The sequence below is a fragment of the Silurus aristotelis genome (assembly GCF_946808225.1).
Source record: "Silurus aristotelis genome assembly, chromosome: 4".
NCBI lineage: Eukaryota > Metazoa > Chordata > Actinopteri > Siluriformes > Siluridae > Silurus > Silurus aristotelis.
Genome location: NC_139577.1, coordinates 4,949,805 through 4,975,071, shown reverse-complemented (window position 1 = coordinate 4,975,071; position 25,267 = coordinate 4,949,805). Strand labels below are relative to the sequence as shown.

At 37.7% G+C, this 25,267-nt stretch overlaps 2 long non-coding RNA genes across 2 annotated transcripts in view; one reads left to right on the top strand and one right to left on the bottom strand.

Moving 5' to 3' along the window:
- The window catches only part of LOC310725544, a 35,037-nt gene extending 14,037 nt beyond the window's left edge, over nucleotides 1-21,000 (bottom strand). The window contains exon 1 of the long non-coding RNA XR_014533399.1: nucleotides 20,473-21,000. This is a non-coding gene — a long non-coding RNA (uncharacterized lncRNA). The remainder of the gene's footprint in view (nucleotides 1-20,472) is intronic.
- Nucleotides 1-25,267, top strand: part of LOC310725568 — a 224,887-nt gene that overhangs the window by 146,620 nt on the left and 53,000 nt on the right. The window lies entirely within an intron of this gene.

The window sequence follows — 25,267 nt, the reverse complement described above, 5'->3', positions numbered from 1 at the left end:
TGTTTTAAGATACATAATGACTGTATTTGTTTAGGTCCCTGGTGGTCAAGTAGTTAGGATGCGGCGCTCTTACCGCCGTGGCCCGGGTTCGATTCCCGGTCTGGGAACCGACCCCAACCATTAGGGTTGCACAAGCCAGTGCGCTCTTAGTGCTGGTCCCAAGCGCGGATAAATGGGGAGGATTTTGTAAGGAAGGGCATCCAGCATGTGCCAAATCGAACATGCGGATCATGAATATGGATGATCTGCTGTGGCGACCCCTAATGGGAGAAGCCGAAAGAAAGTTTTTTTTAATGACTGTATTTGTTTATTCTTTAAATAAGTGGCCTCAAGTCTATTGTTGAAGGAACAAGTAAAAAAACGGCTTGGAGTAACAAAGCCATTGCTGTTTCCTAGAAATGTGCAGTCAGCAGAATAATTTGCTGATAAACAGTTTTGATGTGCTGCTATACTGTATATGAGAAGAGCGCTTCTAGTGTCGAATGTTTTTCAACACAGCTGAAAGTAAGTTGTATAAGATAAGGAATAAAACATTTAGGAATTAAATGCAGCCGGATGCAAAATCTGAAATTGTTTATTTTAAAACATCATTAATTGAATCATAATTATGAATTTGTGAGTTAATGCTGTGTAAAATATTCCTGGTGGTCTAGTGGTTAGGATGCGGCGCTCTCACCGCTGCGGCCCGGATTCGATCCCCGGTCAGGGAACCGACCCCAGCCACTCTCAGTGCCGGTCCCAAGCCCGGATAAGTGGGGAGGGTTGCGTTAGGAAGGGCATCCAGCGTAAAAACGTGATAAATCAAACATGCGAGGATCTGCTGTGGGGCCCCTAACGGGAGAAACCGAAAGAAAGTATTAATGCTGTGTAAAATATCCATCAAAAAGAATTAATTTCTTTAATTTCTTTCTCATTTTTGCATTAAAAAAGACACATCTGGTCATGTTTGTTTTGAAGCCTTTAAAATGTAAAAAAGAAAAATGTGATTTGACTTGCAGCATAGAGTACTATCACATCTGCAATTTTAGACTGCCCTAATTCCTAACATTGGAGGAAAAAGTATAAGCGAACAGTACTCGTATCCTTTTCCTCTCTTTTGATCTGCCTGGTTCGTCCCGTCACTCTTCAATTAGAGGCCAATCTGTGCAGCTGGGGATGGTTCTACTTCAACTGCCTGGGGATCCATGAGATTATGGAGCGAAAAGGGAGCTTTGAGGATGGATTTGGAATATAGTAAATGTCAACGGTACTACAATGGCTCAGGACTACAAGTTGCATTAAATCACCTATCACTGCACACCTTAACAACGTTGTACGAACTGTAATGAATAGACATTCGGTGCTGAGGATGAGGAAGGATTCTCTTTCGAGTCTGGTTCCTCTCAAGGTTTCTTCCTTATACTATCTCAGGGAGTTTTTCCTCACCACCAGCTTGCTTATAAGGAATAAACTTTCAATTATAATGAACAAACATATTTTTTTTATGCACTTTATCTGTGCAAAGCTAGTTTTTTGACAATGTCCATTCCGCTCTAAAATGAATTGGAAAAACTTAATTAGCATGTTCAGACGAGTTGAAATTGTGAATTCAGCTGTAATATTGTATGCAAAAAATTAATAAAAACTGAAAAATACTTTAATGATTGATCAGGCAGTTTGTGGGATCTTTTTTCGATTGTTTAAGTGTATAAAATGTTTTTCAGAGTAGGAGTAGGACAGTTTTGTTATAGCCTATTTAAGCAGGTGTCTTTGTAGACACTGGCTGCACAATGTACAAATCACAGCAAAACTATTAAGCCTGTCAGCACTCATTAGATCAGTGTGGAAGTCTGCTCCATGCAGGCCAAGTCCGTATGCACACTGGCAAGTACAAGACATCTAGCTTAAGGGATGAGGATACTTTCACTACGATTGGCACTTGATTTTCCCAGTGCACTAACCTTCCCTGTCAACCTGATTTTAGATGTCAGCACTAGCTGACTCTAATTTACTCTCTCTCTCCTCTCTCTGTCTGTCTCTGTAATTCAGTTTACTTCTATACAAATGCTCCTCTGTATCTCTCTTTCTGTGTGGTACTCGTCTTGTGTCTCTGTACACTGTCTTCCTGCTGCAGCGTTTGTTACACCTTGCTCGTATTTCACCTCATTTATCACGGCAAGGCAGATGCAGGAGGGAAAAACGAAACAGTCAGCCAGTGGTGGTCAACGGCTCCTTCTTTTTCGACATGAAGTCAAGGGATGATGTTACTGAATGGTGGAATTGAGAATAAAAAACTTTTGCAGACTTTTACAGTGTACAGACAGTACTCGTTTTCTATGTGTGTGTATATGTGTGTGTGTGAGAAGAGAAAGCGATAGAGATAAGAGGGGGTGTGTGAAGAATATGATCTCTTATTGTGTGCAATATGGGGGAAAGCTAAGGGACAAAAAAGGGTCATGACAGCAATTAGCAGGGTGAAATAAAGAGAGACTCAAGGGCTTGATAGAACAGTTCTTATTATCAGACCATTCTAACAAGAAAACTTTTGTTGAATGTGTGTCAAAAGACTTACAGTATATTTTTTGCTGGATAGACAACCATTAGCTGCTCTATACTACAGTATGTGTATCTACATGTAATAGTCCGATTTTTGCACTGGTGAAGTGCTGGTGCAATTTTTTTACCGGCTGTGAAGCCTGGGTTTGAGTTTTGGCTAATGTATTTAAAAAATTATTAAACACTATTCTTTTTTTTTTCTATATAACTTGCCATTTTTGTGAATTAGGGGTTACTTGAATTTTATGAATGAATGAATGTCAAACCTTGAGTTATTTTTCCTGTCACTTTAAACAATTCATTTTCTTCAGAGTCACATCTGTCAGGATGATAAATGCTACACCTCCTCTGGCACACACATTCAGGAAACCAAATGTCCTTTAAAGCCATAAGAATGATGCCAAAATCCCCCTTTTTTTTATTACACTGTATGACACTGTATGCAGAAAACATACAGATCCACAAATCCAGCAGGTAAAGGTATATGAATGATGAACTGTGCTGATCGGTTTCTAATTAAGATTAACCACTAAACTACATGGATGTGCACCCACTTTAACTACCGTATTTTCCGGACTATAAGCCGCTACTTTTTTCCCCATGCTTTGAATCCCGCGGCTTAAACAATGAAGCGGCTAATTTATGGATTTTTTTTTTCCCGGTTTCACAAACTTCAAGCCAAAAAACTGAGCCCCATAACATTAGACCAATGAAATTGCAGAACGGGTTCAGGTGAACCAATGAAACTCTTTATATTAAATCAGATGCGCTCCCACTGAATCGGGCCGCACCACATCATAAATATGGATGATGTTCCTCTGACGTTTGACCTGCCGCTCACTCGGACTGTCTACAGGAAATGCGAATCATTCGTCACGCTGAAAACAACCGGGCATGAAAAAACGCACTTCACCTGTGTTCTGAGCTGCACGGCATCGGGAAAAAAACTTCACCGATGGTGATTTTTAAACGCACGATGATGCCAAAAGAAAAAATCTTGAGAGAAATAGTTGTGAAAATAAGGAGGAAGACAGTGAACAATGACTTTCTTGGTAGGCTACTGTTTAGATACAAGCCGTGTAACAGACACTGTCTTTCATTAAAGCCTGTGTAAAATTTATTAGTTTCAATGTAGACATTGAAAAGTTATAGACAGGTGCGGCTTATTTATGTTCAAAATAAAAATCTTTGTAAAATTCAGTGGCTGCGGCTTATATTTAGGTGCGCTTCATAGTCCGGAAATTACGGTATATTACTTTTTTTATTATTATTATTATTATTATTATTATTATTATTATTATTATTATTATTATTATTATTTATTCTTTTTTTTATATTTTACTTTATTTTTTATTTTATTTTTATTTTTAAGACATTTTATGAAATTAGAGGGCCAGTAGTGAATACATGTCAGAAACTACTACTTTGTGCAAGAGTTTTATGTTTATATTAATGCTTATGAATTAAGTGTGTATCCACAAAATGTAAACTAGTTAAATTTGCACAAAATATAACAGGAGATTAGCATGCTGAAAGAATTATGACAAGCCAACCTTGTGCAAAACCCGAAATAATTTTTGTGAATTTCATACAAAACAAAAAAAGGTTTGGAAAAGGTTACAGCTGCTAACCCCATCCCACTCTAAACCATAAAGATTTATAACTGCAACAAACAAACCTGTGAATGTGAAAACCTGCTAAATGCGGATCTGATCAATCCAAGCTGTTGTACCGACTATTCTTCCTTCTCGTGACCCGATTGTTCTTAGTTGAGGGATATCAAAGACTGATGTGACATTAGGGAGGTGTTGAATAACTGCGAGGGTCACAGGGCTGGAGCGTGTTTACTAGTGTTCTAGCTCTTCAGTATCAGGATGGGAGACATGTGCTTCAGTTCAACATTCACAGTCTTTGACCTGAACTCTCCATAATCAATGGGATGATGGGAAACGATATAGGAGTGCCTGGATTCTGTAAATAGGGCATAAACAAAAAGCTGGATATGCTTCTATTTGTGAAAAATACTATGTTTTAATAATTAATAACAAGTCAAGAGTAATACGTATACTGACCAATCTGCAGACTGTTGTTTTTTTTTTAATGGACAATTATAAAATAACACGTTAGAAATGTAAAGAAAGCGATAGGGAATGTCTCATGCTCACTAATAAGTTTTGCTTTTGCGGAAAACATTTGCTGTCAACCCCTCATGCCCGTCGTTAACAGCTAAGAATAACGGGTTTAAGTGCCGACGCATACCGACTAATTATAGTCTATGCCACCTGAGTTTGTGGTGTGTTTCTGAGTAACAAGAGATGAAATCTGTTCCAGGGGAAATAGGCTGGCTTTAATCATTGAAGCACTCAGATGCAGGCTTTTTGAATAAAATTGCTGAAAAGCTACATTTTGTCCTGGGAGCTTTTATTGATGGCCATAAGCTTTGCTTTCGATCGAAAATTTTTTCCATTTCAGTACTCAAATATGCATTGTGAATGGTGCACTCATTTAAAATTAACAAGAGAACAAAACCGAAAAAATTAAAATGAAGAGAAAACACTATTTTTCACATTAGGTTTTCTGTATTGGTATGTATTTCTCTTTTTCAATTTTTTTTGTAACATCTTACTCTTCTTTTTTCCTATTGGAGACACAAACATGGTCATGTAGAATTAACTTATGCATATACAGAAACATGCATGTTCCCCTTTGTTTCTATGCACCAAACTAGTTAAAAAGCAAAAACACACAAGAATTAAATTTGTGGACAGATGTGTCCTAATTTAACATTTTTGATTCTAACTGAAGAACATCTGTAAGACGGAGAACAGACCTTAACAGTCTTTCTCACCCCAGTCAAACATGGAGGTGGATTGGGGTCGTTTTTGAGCAGGGAAGGCTGGAGACTTTTTCCGATGAAAGGAAAACTGAACCAACATAGCGACCTTTCAATGCAACTCTGTCTAGACTTCAGCTAATTTGGACCATCTTCACCATACAACAAGACAATGACGAGGGACTAAATAAGCACCTAAGTGGCCTGTGAAATAAATTATGCACAGAATTTTTAATATCCAAGTGTTCATCTGTTAAATATTGCTACAGGCGATATTTTCCAGCGATCCCTTTGAGGTTTTATGTACAGAGCTATTTGAGTCATTGATAATGTCAGTCTTACTTTAAATATGTAAGTCCCATTTTACATACATTCCGCTACAGAAAAGATGTGACTGGATACAATATAATTTTATAGCACTACAATATTCCCATGTTTATTGTGGTAAATTGATACATTTATGACTAATTTGCTAATTAAAAATAATAAAAAAATCTGGACAAACATTTTTTAAGAACAATAGAACAAAAGCTTCAACACTGTTGATGATTCTGCACTAAACTGTTAATTGGTGTATTAACTCAACACTAAATAACTTACATTCCTGGATTTTCTTCTTTTTTTTATTTATTTCCCTAATCAGTGCTTTCTAGGCCTGGCTCTAATAAGAACATTTTCAAACACTAAGATGAGAGAGAGCTGTGCTGCGGCCTTAATCTCTTTAAAGCTTTTATTAACAGTATCATCAGAGCTGTTAGAAACCCTAATGCCAGCAGCATCGCACGAGTTTAACGAGTCACACCTATTTGTGCAGTTTATTTTGAACCTTATTAATAGGGCTATTATTAAAATGCTAACTCCTAGATGAAGTGAAATGATGGACTCATTGGTTTAACCCAGAGTGGCAAGAAGCAGAGCAGCTAAAGTCTATGCCAGCCCAAATTAATCAGACTAAGTGGAAAAGGAGATATAAATCAAAAGGAAAAGGAAATAGTGCTGATACTAATAGACTCAGGCATGAACTTAAAGCTAAAATAATGCTGGCTGGCCAATTTACCATAACATTTATTCCCAGCATTTATTAATATTTACACCTCAGCAAATCTGATTAGTCATTTTTCGTACAAATTTTATACAGGTATAAAATATATTTTATATACACACACGCACACACACAAGGGGCGTTTTTAGTCAAACCGTGACCTGTAATTTACGGATATAAAAACGGATGCTAGTGTTGCAGTAAAAGACACAGTAGTAAGTGGCTAGTGTGTAGTATTATTAATAGGCGGCACACAAGTCGTGGACCAGTCCAGAGACCATTAATCAAGATGTGGTGATGAAGTTTCTTGTGAAGGAAGGTGGAAAAACAATGCATATCTACAGAAGCACAGTACAGTGATGATATCTGAATGATATAAATGTTTCAAAGATGGCCGTGAGGGACGATCGTGGTGGTTCTGAGGGTACTGACAAATCATTCCAGGCATTAGTTAATTGTTGGGATAAGTGTAGTAGAGTTGGAAAATTTCCTTGAAATTTTTATTTTATTTTATAAACTCGCATATAGTTTTATATACATAGTTAATATAACCAACTTAATATTAATTCACAATCTACAAACACTGTTTAGACATATGGTTTGCAATTCCCAAGTTTAGCATACAAGTTAGCATATTTTTACACACTTGCAATATGAGAAATGACAACCTATGAGGGAATGTTAGTCCATACCCAAGAGCAAGTTCATAAAACTGATTCATAAGGAACAATTTCACAGCAAATGCACATCAGTGCCCTTTTAACTGTATAACACCAAGTACGGATCATTGTGATTCAAAGGGAGTAGTGTGTGTGTGTGTGTGTGTGTGTGTGTGTGTGTGTGTGTGTGAATAACAGGAAATGCGATAGAAGGAGAGACAGAAAGCGAGAAAGAGAATGTGTGTCCTTCATCAACAGGCTGACTATATTAATACTTCCTTGCACAATGAAGAGGAGATTAGTCCTGGCACGGCTCACTTTGCTGAACACAATGCAAGTCTGGCTAGGGTACAAATGAATCAGCGAGTGAACTGCCATTATGCTATTTTGTATTGCAGGCAGCAAAATACATGCAGTTTTGCATGCACTCTTCTCCTACCAACTCAAATCATCACCATCCTCATGCACGGCAGACACACACACACACACACACACACACACACACACACACACACACACACAGCAAGTATAAAGAAAGGTGTTTTGGACTTTAATCTCCATGCTGATATGCATAAGAATAGAGAAGCTTCAAAGGAAGCTGTGGCCCAGAATTCCAAACTGACAAGAGAGGCAAGAGGCAGCACAAGACAGAGTGGGAGAGATAGATTAAACGCAAAGAGACAGAAAGAGAGGATGAAAACAATACCCATGATAACTTTAAAACAAAAGTCTCGTTTTAGTCATACTTTGCACATAAAAACATTTTATCTCAACTTCGTTATGCTTCAAGAGTAAGTGAGGGTGAGAATAAGATTGTGAAGCAAGACAGAGTAAAAGATAAAAATATTCTAAAAAAGGCAAAAAAAAAAAAATTCAAAATGGCTTCAATGCAGGTCCTCGATCTCTTTTTTAGTGATGTTACATATTGACCTGATTAAGTAATTCAAATACAAGCAGGAAATTTTGTTCAATGTTCCAACAAATTACACTGGAAGAAAAGATAAAAGTAACCCAGACCCTTCATATCTACCTTGAACATTGAAAAAGATTTTCTGGGGGCCTCTTGGTTGTACATGGGTTACTCAGATTTGGGAAACGGATTTTATAGTTGATGATTTGACATTATCTGGGTTTGTTGGCCTTTCAGAACTCATCTAGGGGTTGCTGTTTATAAGCTCAAACCTGCTTGGGAGCAGGATTATTCCATGTAAACCTGATACGGAAGATGTGTCGTAGACATGTCCTCTACCAGAGCAACCTGTTAGAGAATAATTAAGAAAAACATGGAGAGCTTTCCAAATTCAGTTTGTAATGAAGGATAGACTGGATCTTTTAGCTTTAGCTGATTGTTGGATCCTCATATTAAAAGTTTGACTCATCAAGTACAGTATAGGGTACTGTTCAACAACATTTGGACACACCATGTCCTTGTCCTGGTTTTTCTTCATAATTATTATTAAATTGTACCTAAATACTGAACACATCCAAGCTATGAAAGAACACATTATATAGTCCACATATATCTGGGTGAGCACCATTGTTATGTAGCACTGCTTTAATCCTCCTGGGCATAGAATTCACCAGAGCTGTACAAGTTGTTTCTGGGATTCTCTTCCACTCCTCTATAATGACATCATCATCTATAATGAGCTGCTGGACACACGATGCTCCTCCACCTTCCTCTTGAAGATGCCCCACAGGTGCTCAACAGTGTTCAGGCCCGTAGACATACTTGGCCACTAAATATCCTTCACATTTAGCTTCTTCATCATGGCAAAGTCATCTTGGTGGTGTGTTTGGGGTCGTTATAATTTTGGAAACTCGCATTCGGTCCAGTTTCTGAAGTGAGGGCATCATGTTCTCCTTCTGAATGTCATAGTATATTTAGCAATTCATGTTTCCCTCAATGAACCTCAGCTCTCCAGTACCAGCAGCACTCATGCAGCCCCAGACCATGATGCAACCACCACCATGCTTGACTGTAGGCCAGACACAATTTTCTCCTCACCAGGTTTTCACCACCCATGCTGGACACTATCTGAGCCAAAAAAAAATTATCTTAGTCTTATCAGAACACAGCACATGGTCCATTAAGCAATGCTGGCAGCACTCATGCATCTGTTTTTTAAAGGCAGCTTCTGCACTTGACGTACAGCTTACCTCGCCTCTTACCTCAGAGACCTAATCAAATCTCGCACTCCACCACGCTGTCTGAGATCTTCCAGCATTGCCCGACCGGCAATGCTGGATGAGAGGTAAGCATGAGAGGTAAGTATACTTCAAGGCTCTTCTCTGTTCTGGCACCGAGGTGGTGGAATAATGCTGAAATCTCTGTTTTCAAGCCCCATGCAAATGTGCGATTATCTCAAACTATTCAATCTCGCTGTACATTTCAAGTCCGCATGCATGTTTTAAGAACCTAACTAGCCAGAACATAATTACCGCAAATAAATTATCTTGGACATGCTCTTTGATCTCAGATGTATTTAGCGATGTATGAAGTTTAACATGACAAAAATGTGGGATAAAAGCTATAACCACTTTACCTCGGTTTAAATGTGAACTAAATCAGAAAACAATAATGATATGCAAAAATGGGCTAACAAACATGATTTTCACTTCTGAACTGATTTCACTTCTGACTGAGTAAATGCTTCTGTTCTAATATGATTTATTTTTCCTTAATATAAATATTATGACTCAATACATGCTGTCTATGATCTTTAATGCTCGTTACAATGTTCATTAATGCTCTCAATTGTGTTTACCTGTCATCAGGTATTTAGAGCACAAAGATACAATCACTACTAAAATTATTAAAATAGCTACAATCTAAAATGAATATAGGAACATGATTAGGAACACTGAGTTGAGAGAACATTTTGAAAGAGTTTTTTTTGTTAAGATGTTTTTGTGATTGGCCAAGGGTGACCCAGCAGACAGACTGCAGTGTGTATGAATGCAAGAAATACTCAAACGAACTCGAATGAAACATGCTGTTATTTGTTTGTATTTCTCCACATGCCTGGAGTTTCATGTGACCCACATAGAATAGTTGCAAATTTAGGAATGGAGTATTATAAATAGCATGTCAGTGCATGAATATGAATGGAGTATTGCTGCAATGAAGAGGCAAGAGCCAGAGGGAAATCTCACTTATCACTAATCTCACTTCATGTGTACACGTGGTGAAGTGTGCTAAATGTGTATGTGTGGTGAGCTTTTAGATAAGGAAGCTATATAAGAATTACAAATAAACCTATGTACATTTGTCATGTAGAATATGAAAGTATGCAAGCTGCAATAGCAGTAAAGCTGCTATGTGGGATATGCCATCTGTAATCTCCTATTATATGGGATATGTTTCGTGTGCATAACATTCTCAAGACTCATTGATCAAAAGCTGTTGATTGATTTTAAATAAATTTAACTATAACCGCAAAACAGGATTAAAATAATGCTCATTTGCATAGTGACACCTGGTTTTGTAGTATGGTTAACACAGTACATAAACAATCTTTCTTTAATTCGTAAATGTTGATCTTTTCTGTGACTAAGTTCTCTTTCAACTCAAATGACTTTTGAAGTTTTTTAAAAATAGCAAGCTGTTTTTTTTTTTTCTTTAAGAGTGAGAAAATGCGAGACCAGTGCGGGAACCAGTTACTACAATGTTATAAAAGGAACAAACTTGTACCTTAAAAAAATTGTGTAAACGTATAATTAATTACATTTTACGATGAACAGACAAACATTCTTTGAGCCATTATTTAATAATTAAAATATAATACTTGTTAGCAAACTGTTGTATAAAAACAATAAAGCACTTCAGAAAATTGTTATTGCATTTTTTTTGGGTGGTCAAAATAATACTTCTTTACATTGGGCTTCATCACACCACCCTGTCATTATTTGTATTTTTTTTATATATAACTAATATTTAATATTTGTGAACACAAGATTAACTGATTCGCATCGGTGAATTTGCAAAAAAGTTAATGATGTAATGCATCGATATAAAAAAATGTGCATCAGCTACAATTTGCCATTTGTATCGCGATGGATTGCGTCGCTAAAAAAACAATTCATCTCATCGTGATAGGGGTAAATCGCGATATAGCATCGCGATGGTGGCTGCTTCATAAGTATTTTGAGATATCGTTGACCATGAACATCAATATGCGAATCACATCTGCTTTAGTTATGTAGTTGCACATAGCTAGTGCACATGGCTGATTAATGATTCAGTCTGAACCACACTGTACAGTCCATCTAATCCGACCGACACTGGTTATCCCACAGCTGCTGACATATTTACTCACGCTCCTTTCAGCATTAGCCCAAGTGGGTGCATGTACATACTCATGCTGACTCTTCTTGCCATCCAGCAGGAACTGCTGAATCTGATTAGATATGAGAGAAACAGAGAAAGCATGGATCTGAATGTGGGACGGGTAAACAGGTTAGCTCGTATATCCATAGTGTCAAGAATGCTTTCACATAATGTCTTTCATTTTTGCTTGCTAGCTTCAGCCAGACCTCGCAGTTCCAGTTAAGTGCTTCTGTCATTGTCATGTATTTAAACAGGAAACAGTTCACTGCATTTTCTCCAACATCTAATGTAAGCACTGGCCCTAATTGTGTCACACAGACGAGATGTCTATGTCCTGAAATGTTCATCTATCAGGATTATTGAATGTCTCATTCTAATATAGGATAGTGACAGTTGAAAATAAGCAGCTCACAACTTTTTTGTTTGACAATTAACTTATTCCAGTAGATCAAACACACCACATGAGTTGAGACCAGAGAAACAGCATTTTTGTCAGAAGTGGAAAAGTTTGTGAGGATGGTGAATTTAATTTTAATTGTACCTGAAGGTAAATGCTGAATAAAATCTAAAAAAATGACTTAAATAAAGAAGAGACTTTTCCTGGTAGAATTTAAAATATGGTCAAAATAAAAACAAATCTAATTAAATCACATGACATAGCATATGTATCTATGAAACCCCCCCTACAGGAGGTGGCAGAAAGGTTGTGGATTAGCAAAACGTGTATGGAATATGAATAGTGAATATCCCTCACTCATGCTTTGCTAAACCCAGCCACCTTTTGCAGATGTCAAGCAATCTCTGCAGGAATATAAACAACTATTCCGCACTCTCCTACTGGCATATCCTGGAAGCATCAGCGATGCTACTTGACTATTAGTTCTGCATGCTTCTGAAAAGCCTTATTCACAATGCGATAGCTTATCTGGCTAGTTGATGGCTAATTGGTCAGTAGGGCTTGAATGTGCAGCCAGCAGCACATAAATAACCATATTTCAAATACTACTAGCATTGGCTGGGTTCATGCAAGGCAGAGTGAAAAGATGCTGGATGATGGCTGTACCTGCACACAGGTTGGTCAACACCTCACCTAAGACATAAGTGCCTGCTGGAATTGCTCCTGAACAGAGCTTGATGTTGCACTAGTGGACCTGGGCAGAGTATCTTTTTTCTTAATGCTTTTAGGTTCAACATCAAGGTGAAATTCATGAGGGTGCAACAAAAATGCACTGCAATGACTACACCTTTTACAAATGAATACCACTTAGCTATTTACCATTTCAGCTTTTATTGCTGGCTCTGCATCTCTAGAAAACACACACACAACTTCCTAATGTCCCTCACATTCATCCTCCAATCTTTGTTCCCTGTTTTAACTTTTATTAAGGTTACTGCTTCCATGGCCTTGCAAATCTCAATATACACAATACTTGCCAACATACAATTAACAGTACATTTACACCAGCCATGGCATTTTTTTTTTTCACGTACAGGTACAGTATATACAAATGTCTTTAAAAAGTGTATTTTGCTGTAGCAAATACAACTGTCTTCTTTTAGACAACGTTATTATTCAAGACAGTTTAAAAAAAAAATGAAAAACATGCCAACCTGGCCTTCTAAATTTCAATTTTCTTTGCAGTCTCACAACAAATAAATATGAGACACACACACACAAAGAGAGAGAGAGAGAGATTGAGAGTATGGAATAATGAGAGAGAGAGAGAGAGAGAGAGAGAACAATCCTATTATGGAGAGGGCAGCCCACAGTTCTCAGCAGTGACAAATTAATCATCTCGCCAATGCCTGGTGAGAGCTCTAACTTCCCCTCTTTAATTGGAAAGGTGAAGTGTATCTTTAATATCATTAACACTCAAGATGGATGTGTTTGTAACACTTCTGATGTGAGCCCGCCACTGATTTGCAAGGACAAACAAACATCAAAGACAACAAATAATGTCAACAATGATTTTTCTTTTGATTTTTCTGAAGTTTTTGGATAATAAAACTATTGATTAGAATGCAGAAGGGAAATACACCATTACCACTGTCACTAAAGAATGACTATGACTCTTCGTTGTCACTTTCACGGTGTGTACTTTCCAATTCCATTATGGAAGTAAGGAACATAAAAAAAGGGACTCAAATTTAAGTTACCAATGTAATTTATTTATTATTAATTATACATATTTAAATAAATTGGGTTCCCTCATGGTTTAGTCGTTAGGATGCGGCGCTCTCACCGCTGCGGCCCGGGTTCGATCCCCGGTCAGAGAACCAACCCCAGCCATTAGGGTTGCAAAAGCCTTAGTGCTGGTCCCAAGCCCGGATAAATGGGGAGGGATGTGTTAGGAAGGGCATCCAGCGTAAAAACGTGCCAAATCAAACATGCGGATGGTCCTCTGTGGCGACCCCTAATGGGAGAAGCCGAAAGAAAGTATACATATGTAATAAATTATAAGCTACTACATCTCAGAGTTTTTAAGTGGTAGGGACTTTGTAACATAGTATAAAAACTACTATGCATTTTATACACTGGTCCAAGAAGAAGTACCAATAGTGTTGCGTTTGCAAATTTGTAAGAAACACTTTACTCATCAAACAGGCTATATCTTGAAAAGGCTTTCCACCCTTTAGAACTAGCAGCACTGTTGAAGAAAAATACAATACAATCAATACAATGCAAATTAAAAAACATTCAGGCAAGTTAATTACTAATAAAAGTTTTATGCTTAATGCAGATGATGGAAGTACGATTTTAAACCTCACACGCGATGCAAATCTGTCTGGATTAGCAGACACAATGTATGCAGTGGAAATCTGTCTGTTCATCACAATTCTCTCCTAGCTCTTGCCATTTATTTATTTATTTATTTATTTATTTATTTTAATTTTTTGCTAAGCTGTGTTGCAAGTTAGGTTAGGAATGTGATGTAAGCTTAAATATTATATGATATATTGTAATTATACTGAATCACTGTAATATTTCATAATCATCCAAGCATGTGGTATATTTTTACTAATATTCATAATCAAACCTCTAATCCGAATGATTGGAGTTATAATAGGAGGTCAAAAGGTATCAGCATTCTTGCCTCTTTCTTCAAAACCAACAAGTTCAAATAATAATAAGAAATAATAGACATATAACAGACACTTTGTGTTAAATTGTGCTGGAATACTTAGTGTTATCAAGTTTTTTTCTCAGCACTGTGGTGGACACTGAGAAGGCTGAGCTACAGGGCGATTAATGGACTGATTGATGGTGGGTTTATGACCCCTGGACTGCAACTCTATCGAACGCCATCTGCTAATCGCTCTGTTTCAAGGTACTCACTGATCACACACAATGACTTAACAGCTAGTAAAACATTGCTGCTTCACAGAGCATGTGAACAAGTCGAGTGTTTATCATTGTTTCAAATCTAATGCTTATATTTTAGGCTAAATCTAAAGGACAATATAGACATAAACATTATTAGATATAGACATAGACATTATAGATATAAGCTTAGGCAAAAAAAAAAAACGTTTGAAAAGCGTGTTCCACTGCTGCACCGAATATTATGAACATCATTTAATGATATCACAAAACAAACATGAATTTTACACAAAATGTAAAAATTGATTTCCTACAGTATGTTTGGTTTAAGTCTAATCTTATAACTAATTTCAATATAAAACTAGATTTTCTGTTACTCACACTACCTTCTTTGTTTAGCTACTGTGGTAATATTTAATAAACAATAGCTATTTGACTTCCTGCACATTTGTGAATTCAGGATGCAATTCCTCTTAGTACTGAGTGTATTACATTCACCTATTCTGCAGAAAGTTTTAATTAATAGGGCTGTCTGCAATATCAGCAGAATATAAGAAAGCAGTCTAATACATTATGCTGCAGACCTAAAGAAAGGCAAATAAAAGAGCAAGTGTTTTGACAGTTACTATAATATTATTAAGTAACTATAAAGTTACTTAATATGCAAATTATTCAAACATAAAAAGTTTCATGGCTGTTTTTTTTTTATTTTTACATTTTTTTTAAATCCAGCAATTATAAAATGTCACTTCAAAGTTTAAAGTCCAATACTCTCGGATCCTGCCTGGACTGTTACACAAAGCTCAGTATAAAATGTGGGTCAAAGAAAAATAAGATAAAAACAGAATTTATATTTTTCGAAATATAAAGGTGCTAAATAAAACTTTATATTTATGGTTGAAGCTTTTGCCTAAAAATGGAAATTTCTGAATATAAACTACGTTTATAAGTTTTGAGAAAAGGCAGGTTTAATGAACAGTTTGTGTCTTATATTAGACAGAGGCTACAAGGTTCATAGTGCTACAAATAGGTCAAATAAGATTTAAAAGTTTTAACATTTGGAGACTTAAGATCAAAATTCGCATCAATATTTAAGTAAAGAAAGTTACATGTATTTTTTAAATAGTCATGCAGCTGCTTATGTTGATGCTCTGGACAACCCATTCAGATTAATAATATCACCTGTGTGTAGTTCTGTGGTTGCCAGGTTTTCATGGATTGATGTGGTTTTACGCAACGTTCAGGTGTACTTGTTAGGATTATTACTCTCACGGCTCCAGTGGAAAACTAATGAAGTAAATTTCAGAAAAACAAAAAAAAAGTTGATTGACTGCATTTATAATAAAGGTCACTTGCTGCCACTTTTGGAATACACCAGATAAGAGGGTAAATCATTACAGTTTTCATGTGCGGGTCCAGAGAATGCAGCTGATGTGGGATTTATGAGTCAAGTTTTTCACAGGTCATTGATTTTCACTGACGAGGTAATAGAAATCATCTCTTGGCTACAGCAGTTGGATGTGGTGTTTTATTGATGTCATCAAGGCTCGCTCTCTTTAAGAGGCTTGAATATGGAACTCAGAGTGCAAACATTCACTAGACAAATTTGGTTCATTTTTTGATTACTTAGTTGAAATAGACAAAAAAAACCCCCACAAATATTCAACACGGTGTTGTTGTCTTTCAATGAATGTCACCTGATATTTTTGTGTATATATATATATATATATATATATATATATATATATATATATATATATATATATATATATATATATATATATATATATATATATAGTACAGACCAAAAGTTTGGACACACCTTCTCATTCAAAAAGTTTTCTTTATTTTCATGACTATGAAAATTGTAGATTCACACTGAAGGCATCAAAACTATGAATGAACACTTGTGGAATTATATATGGAATTATATACATAACAAAAAAGTGTGAAACAACTGAAAAATGTCATATTGTAGGTTCTTCAAAGTAGCCACCTTTTGCTTTGATTACTGCTTTGCACACTCTTGGCATTCTCTTGATGAGCTTCAAGAGGTAGTCACCTGAAATGGTCTTCCAACAGTCTTGAAGGAGTTCCCCGAGAGATGCTTGGCACTTGTTGGCCCTTTTGCCTTCACTCTGCGGTCCAGCTCACCCCTAAACCATCTCGATTGGGTTCAGGTCCGGTGACTGTGGAGGCCAGGTCATCTGGCGCAGCACCCCATTACTCTCCTTCTTGGTCAAATAGCCCTTGATGCCTTCAGTGTGACTCTACAATTTTCATAGTCATGAAAATAAAGAAAACTCTTTGAATGAAAAGGCGTGTCCAAACTTTTGGTCTGTACTGTATATATATATATGTGTGTGTGTTGTGTGCATGTGTTAGAGACAGGTGAGTCTGGTGCAGTCATGTTTGCATATTGTGCAGTTCGAAACCTGCTTATTGTAAGCATTTCAATTGCTTGCATTACAGTGGAAAGAGCAAGTAAAGTGTATTAATAAGTTAATTATTTTTACACTGGATTATAATGAGTGGTTATGCATGTGTTCACACTCTGAGAGTCTCAAATCTCCAAGCAAGATTTCTCAATGCTGTCATAAATAACTTTTATCTCCATGCACATTTGCCTAACTCCTGAAAACAAATACATTTAAGCATTAGGTCTGGAATTGATTTATTTCTGCCTGTAAATGGCATTAGGAAAGCAACAATGCGCAATCGATCTGGAAGGGTGTGTTGCAAATGCTCAGCCTCATCAGCCTTATGACAAGTGTGCACATTATTCAAATGGTGAGGATATGATTTATGCTGATGGGTCACCTCTTGCTTTGTAACTCAGCAGGGTTATTTGGATCAGTGTAATTGGTAGGAAAGAATTATTTGTTGTTTTTGTATACATTTATTTAACAAATTATCAAAAGCAAAGAAACTCACTTTTTGGGCCAGGCCAGGATTAAATGTGCAAATTGTTGTTGGTGTCAATATTGGTATATTTGTTTATTATAGATAAATGAAACAAAACAGACTGTTCTATTCTAAACTGGTGGAATTAGAATTAGAGCGTGAATCTGCTGATGAAAATTGCTAAATATTTTCCCTATTAGAAACATTAAACTGTAAGGAAAACATAACAGCAACAGCATACATTTTTACCATACATATTGTACAAAACTGAAATATGCTTATTCATGTGCCTTAAAGCCGAATTACAATTTAAATAGTCAAAATGATGGGGTACAGTATATGCACATATTATATTGAGAAAAAAGTCCCTGGTGGTCTAGTGGTTAGGATGCGGCGCTCTCACCGCTGCAGCCCGGGTTCGAACCCCGGTAAGGGAACCAACCCCAGCCCCTCTCAGTGCCGGTCCCAAGCCCAGATAAATAGGGAGGGTTGCGTTAGGAAGGGCATCCAGCGTAAAAACATGTGCCAAATCAAACATCCGGATGACCTGCTGTGGCGACCCCTAATGGGAGAAGCCGAAAAAAAGTTTTTTATATTGAGACAAAAGTACTTGATATACATATTCATAAGTATACATAAGTAGAATTGCTATTTTGATTAGAATATCAAACTTCAGGTCCTTGATGCTGCATATCTATTTTCTGGAAAATCCAAATATTTTTATTTAACCATAATGAACTGAAAAGTCTTCATCATGCTGGAACAGGTTTGGGTCTCCTAGTTCAAGTAAAGGAACAATGTCATGCTGCTGCATCCAAAGACACCAATTGTTAGTTTAGAGTTTTTTTTTAGTTCAATCTTGTTTTGTTTAACTGTTTACTGCACTGTATACAGAGGTGGCAAAAGTATATACATCGTTTACTTAAGTAGAAGTACAGATACTCATGTTTTAAAAGACTCCAGTAAAAGTTAAAGTACTGACTACACTTTTTTACTCAAGTTAAAGTAAAAAAATTTGGGCTCTGACATGTAGTTAAGTAAAAAGTAGCCATTACTGCTACCTGTTTTAGTGTCACGCTGGTAACTGAACCTCACATAATATCATAATAAGTACAAAAACTGAATGTATCCAGGCTGAACAACCACCATATAGAATACAAGCAGAGAAAAGACTAAGATGACATATAATTTATTATATAAATATATATATATATATATTACACACTATATTTCTAAAAGTATTGGGTCACCTGGTCATAAGTACGGTATGTAATTTCTAAACAATGAATTTAACATTTAGTCCCATATAATTCCCTCCACTCTTCTAGGAAGATGTTCCACTAGATATTTGGAGTGTGCTTATGGATATTTGTGTTCATCAGCCACAAGGGTGTTACGAAAGGCAGGTACTGATGTAGGTGAGGAGGCCTGGAGTGCAGTCAGCATTCCAATTTATCCCAAAGGTGTCCAGTAGGGATGAGATCAGAGCTCTATAGCAGGCCACTCAAAAGCTTCCTCTCTAAAGCATGTAAACCAGATCTTAAAGGAGCTCAGTTTGTGCACAGGGGCATTACAATGCTGGAACAGGTTTTGAGTTTCCAAGTTCAAAAGAATGCAAAATTGTATTATAGCGCATCTAAAGACATTTTGTAGAATTGAGTGCCTCCAGATTTGTGGTATAAGTTTGGAAAAGAACCACATATAGCAGGAAAGGTCAGGTGTCCCAATACTTTTGTGTCTATCTATCTATCTATCTATCTATCTATCTATCTATCTATCTATCTATCTATCTATCTATCTATCTATCTATCTATCTATCTATCTATCTATCTATCTATCTATCTATAATTTTTTCTACAACATATAGAAACTCTGACTAAACCTCAGATTTCAAATGACAGCTACATCCTACAGAAATCAAGAACATTTAGAACATCCTTATTTTAAAAAATTACAACATGTGGCAGCATTCCTTATATAAAAGACAAACAAAATTGTAGGGAAAAAACTTAAACATTAAAATGGTTTATAACAAGAAAGATATAACAATAAAACGTTAGATTACCTGTATGTGCTTTCTCAAATTTGACGGCGAATTATTGAAAGCCAACACTTTTTTACACCGATATTTTTGAACATCTCCCTTATATATGGGTGTTGAGGAATGTATTTGTTTCATTTATTTTTACATCGGTGACTCCTTCTGAATTTACATTACCTGTTCCTCTTGTTGCCTTGTTTATTTTTTCTCCGCATGCCTACGTCTACGTCTGATAGATAACACACCAGTGATATGGTGAAAAAGCCGCACAGTGATTGGTTAAAAGGCTGGAAACAGCGCTCAATGAGAAGAAATAATACTAAAAGTAACGAGGCTGGTTTGAAAATGTGAGAAGTAGAAAGTACAGATATTTGTGTACAAATTTAATGAGTGCAAGTAAAACGTTGTCCAAAAAATAAATAGTGGAGTAAAGTACTGATAACAGAAAAATCTACTTTAGTACAGTAACAAAGTATTTGTACTTTGTTACTTCCCACCTCTGACTGTTTATGGTTGGAATGACAATGGAGCCTACTTGACTTGACATGTACTATAGTTTAATTATTAAAAATTCCCAAACCTTCACACTGAGAATTAAAGTACAAGCTAAATGATAATTTAGTGTCAGAATGGTCAGCTGAACATGTCACTGATGGTGGCATGTCCTGATTAATAAAAGCATATTATTAGAGTGTACAATGTATACAAACAGTGGCATAAGCTCCAAACTGTAATTAGCGTTGTTAAAGTTATTCATAGGGAACAATGATTTTAAAACTGAAATACTGATGCAGCAACATGCTTACCTGCAACACCTGGATGAAAATTATCAATCTAGTAACCTTGAAGTGAGTCTGTTAAATGGACAAAGCGCACCTTATGTGAAAGCCTCCAGTGTAATTGAACAGCATTCAATTCCTCCAAAAGCAGAATTTGCAGTTCATAGATTCCTGTGAACACACCAGCATCACCCCATGACTGATTGTTGATGTCAATTTGTACCAGCTTCTTCCAGCTTGCTAACCTACATTCAGGTTTGGCAAATTTTTTATCAAATATGGCAAAATTACTGAAGAACAAGAAAGAACTGACTTGAAATGTAAAGCTTGCCAGCTGAAGGCACTTGCCATACAAGCCTCTTTAAAATTATGGCAGTTGTGAATTCTACCACTTAAACACCAATGCATGCACATGGGCCTGACAGATGTCTCCAAGCTCGTTAAGAGTAAGTCTACTGTACAATCTGCCAAATTTACTAAAGACTATGGAAGAACTGACATGGACTGTAAAGTTACCAACTGAAGGCATTTGCCACCCAATTGTTGGTAAAGTAAATGAAGACTAGGGAAGAACTGACATAGAATGCAAAACTTGCCAGCTGAAGACATTTGACAGACACGCCTCTTTAAAATTTAGCTGTGAATTGGCTGGGAATCAAACCTGGCTTAGGACTTAAAATGGAGCGCCTTGCACTTGTAAATATCAGGTTGAAGTATCATGGTTGGAAGCGCTTCGCTAATAGTTCAATTGAAATAGTGAACTGTGTTGACCAGCAATTTGACCCAACAGTCCAGCACTGCACATGAAAAATCCATCAATGAAACTATGTTGTTAGTAATTCAGAACATATACTTATGCAGATTAGATAAGAAGCACATTAAGGGTAAGCATATTGTGTCATTTGGCTGAAGAACAAGAAACTGACATGGAATGTAATGCTTGCCAGCGGAAGGCACTTGTCATACAAGCTTATTTAAATACAAGAACAATTATAAATCAGTGTGTACCAATATTTACTGGGTTACACCACTTAACCACCAATGCTGGCACATGGGCCTGAAGGATGTCTCGGAGTTAGTTAAGAGTAAGCTTATTGTACAATTTGGTAAAGTTACTGAAGACTAGTGAAGAACTGACATGAAATGTAAAGCTTGCCAGCTAAAGGCATTTGCCAAAATAGCCTCTTTAATAGCTTGCAGGAATCGAACCCGGGCCTCCCGCATGTCAAACAAGAATTCTACCCCTAAACCACCAATGCCTGCAGATTGGACTGAAAGATATCTCCGAGCTCGCAAAAAATAAGCTTATTGTACAATTTGGTAAAGTTACTGAAGACTAGTGAAGAACTGACATGAAATAAAAGGTTTAGCAGCTGAAGGCATTTGCCGTACAAACCAATTAAAAGCTGGACATGCATTGGCTGGGAATCAATCCAGGGCCTCCCGCGTGGCAGGCGAGAATTCTACTACTGAACCACCAATGCATGCAGATTAACCTGAAAGATGTCTCTGAGCTCGCTAACAGTAAACTTATTGTAAAATTTGGTCAAGCTCCTGATGACTACTGAAGAACTGACATGTAATGAAAAACTTGCCAGACATGGAATGAAAAGCTTGCCAGCTGAAGGTATTTTCCAAAAAAGCCTATTAAAAGCTGAATGTGCATTGGCCAAGATTCAAACCCGGGGGGCGAGAATTCTACCACTTAACCACCAATGCCTGGAAGTGGGGTTGTAATTTGTCTCTGAGCTCGCTAAGAGTACGCTTATTGTACAATTTAGTCAAGTTACTGAAGACTAGTGAAGAACTGACATGGAATAAAAAGCTTGCCACCTGAAGGCATTTGCCAAAAAAGCCTATTAAAATCTTGTTGTGCATTGGTCGGAAATCGAACCCGGGCCCCCCTGTGGCAGGCGAGAATTCTACCACTGAAACACCAATGCCTGCAAATTGGCCTGAAAGATGTCTTCACACTTGCTAAGAGTAAACATATTGTACGATTTGGCCAGGTACTGAATACTAGCAAAGAACTGACATGAAGTGAAAAGCTTGCCAGCTGAAGGCCAAAAAAGCCTATTAAAAGCTGGATGTGCATTGGCCGGGAATCGAACCCGGGGCTCCCGCGTGGGAGGGGAGAATTCTACAACTGAACCACCAATGCCTGCAGATTAAGCTGAAAGATGTTTCAGAGCTCGCTAAGATTTAACTTATTGTACAATTTGGTAAGGTTAGTGAAGACTAGTGAAGAACTGACATGAAATGAAAAGCGTCCCAGCTGATGGCATTTGCCAAACAAGCCTATTAAAAGATGGCTGTGCATTGGCCGGGAATCGAACCCGGGCCTGCCGCGTGGCAGGTGAGAATTCTTTCACTGATCCACCAATGCCTGCAGAGTCACCTGAAAGATGTTTCAGAGCTCGCTAAGAGTAAACTTATCGTACAATTTGGTAAAGTTAGTAAAGAGTAGTGAAAAACTGACATGAAAGGAAAACCTCAGTAATACTAAACTTATTGTACGATTTGGTAAAGGTACTGAAGACTAGTGAAGAACTGACATGAAATGAAAAGTTTGCCAGCTGAAGGCATTTTCTAAAAAAGCCTATTAAAAGCTGGATGTACATTGGCCGGGAATCGAACCCGGGGCTCCCGCGTGGGAGGCGAGAATTCTACCATTGAACCACCAATGCCTGCACATGGGCTTGAAATTTGTCTCAGAGTTTGCTAAGAGTAAACTTTTGGTCTGATTTTGTCAAGCTACTGAAGACCTGACATGAAGTGAAAAGCTTGGCAGATGAAGGCATTTGCCAAACAAGCCTGTTAAATGCAGGCTGTGCATGGGACAGGAATCGAACCCGAGCCTCCCGCTTGGCAGGCCAGAATTCTACCACTGAACCACCAATGCCTGCAGATTGGCCTGAAAGATGTTTCTGAGCTCGCTAAGACTAAACTTATTGTACAATTTGGTAAAGTTAGTGAAGACTACTGAAGAACTGACATGGAGTGAAATGCTTGCCAGATGAAGGCATTTGCCAAAAAAGACTCTTTAATATCTTACTGTGCATTAGCTGGGAATCAAACACAGGACTCCGGCATGGCAGGCGAGATTTCTACCACTGAACCACCAATGCCTGAAAATTGTCTTGATAGATGTCTCCGACCTTGCTAAGACTAAACTTATTGTACAAATTGGTCGAGCTACAGAAGACTAGTGAAGAACTGACATGAAATGAAAAGCTTGCCAGCTGAAGGCCATAAAAGCCTATTAAAAGCTGGATGTGCATTGGCCGGGAATCGAACCCGGGGCTCCCGCCAGGGAGGGGAGAATTCTACCACTGAACCACCAAAGTCTGCAAATTGGCCTGACAGATGTCTCCGACCTCGCTAAGACTAAACTTATTGTACAATTTGGTCAAGGTACAGAAGACTAGTGAAGAACTGACATGAAGTGAAAAGCTTGCCAGCTGAAGGCCATAAAAGCCTATTAAAAGCTTGATGTGCATTGGCCGGGAATCGAACCCGGGGCTCCCGCGTGGGAGGGGAGAATTCTACAACTGAACCACCAATGCCTGCAGATTAAGCTGATAGATGTTTCAGAGCTCGCTAAGATTTAACTTATTGTACAATTTGGTAAGGTTAGTGAAGACTAGTGAAGAACTGACATGAAATGAAAAGCTTCCCAGCTGAAGGCATTTGCCAAACAAGCCTAATAAAAGCTGGCTATGCATTGGCCGGGAATCGAACCCGGGCCCGCCGCGTGGCAAGCGAGAATTCTTTCACTGATCAACCAATGCCTGCAGAGGCACCTGAAAGATGTTTCAGAGCTCGCTAAGAGTAAACTTATCGTACAATTTGGTAAAGTTAGTAAAGAGTAGTGAAAACTGACATGAAAGGAAAACCTCAGTAAGACTAAACTTATTGTACGATTTGGTAAAGGTACTGAAGACTAGTGAAGAACTGACATGAAATGAAAAGTTTGATAGCTGAAGGCATTTTCCAAAAAAGCCTATTAAAAGCTGGATGTGCATTGGCCGGGAATCGAACCCGGGGCTCCCGCATGGGAGGCGAGAATTCTACAACTGAACCACCAATGCCTGCAGATTAAGCTGAAAGATGTTTTAGAGCTCGCTAAGATTTAACTTATTGTACAATTTGGTAAGGTTAGTGAAGACTAGTGAAGAACTGACATGAAATTAAAAGCTTCCCAGCTGAAGGCATTTGCCAAACAAGCCTATTAAAAGCTGGCTGTGCATTGGCCGGGAATCGAACCCGGGCCTGCCGCGTGGCAGGCGAGAATTCTTTCACTGATCTACCAATGACTGCAGAGTCATCTGAAAGATGTTTCAGAGCTCGCTAAGAGTAAACTTATCGTACAATTTGGTAAAGTTAGTAAAGAGTAGTGAAAAACTGACATGAAAGGAAAACCTCAGTAAGACTAAACTTATTGTACGATTTGGTAAAGGTACTGAAGACTAGTGAAGAACTGACATGGAATAAAAAGTTTGCCAGCTGAAGACATTTGCCAAAAAAGCCTATTAAAAGCTGGATGTGCATTTGCCTGGAATCGAACCCGGGGCTCCCGCGTGGGAGGTGAGAATTCTACCATTGAACCACCAATGCCTGCGCATGGGCTTGTAATTTGTCTCAGAGTTTGCTAAGAGTAAACTTTTGGTCTGATTTTGTCAAGCTACTGAAGACCTGACATGAAGTGAAAAGCTTGGCAGATGAAGGCATTTGCCAAACAAGCCTATTAAATGCAGGCTCTGCATGGGACAGGAATCGAACCCGAGTCTCCCGCATGGCAGGCCAGAATTCTACCACTGAA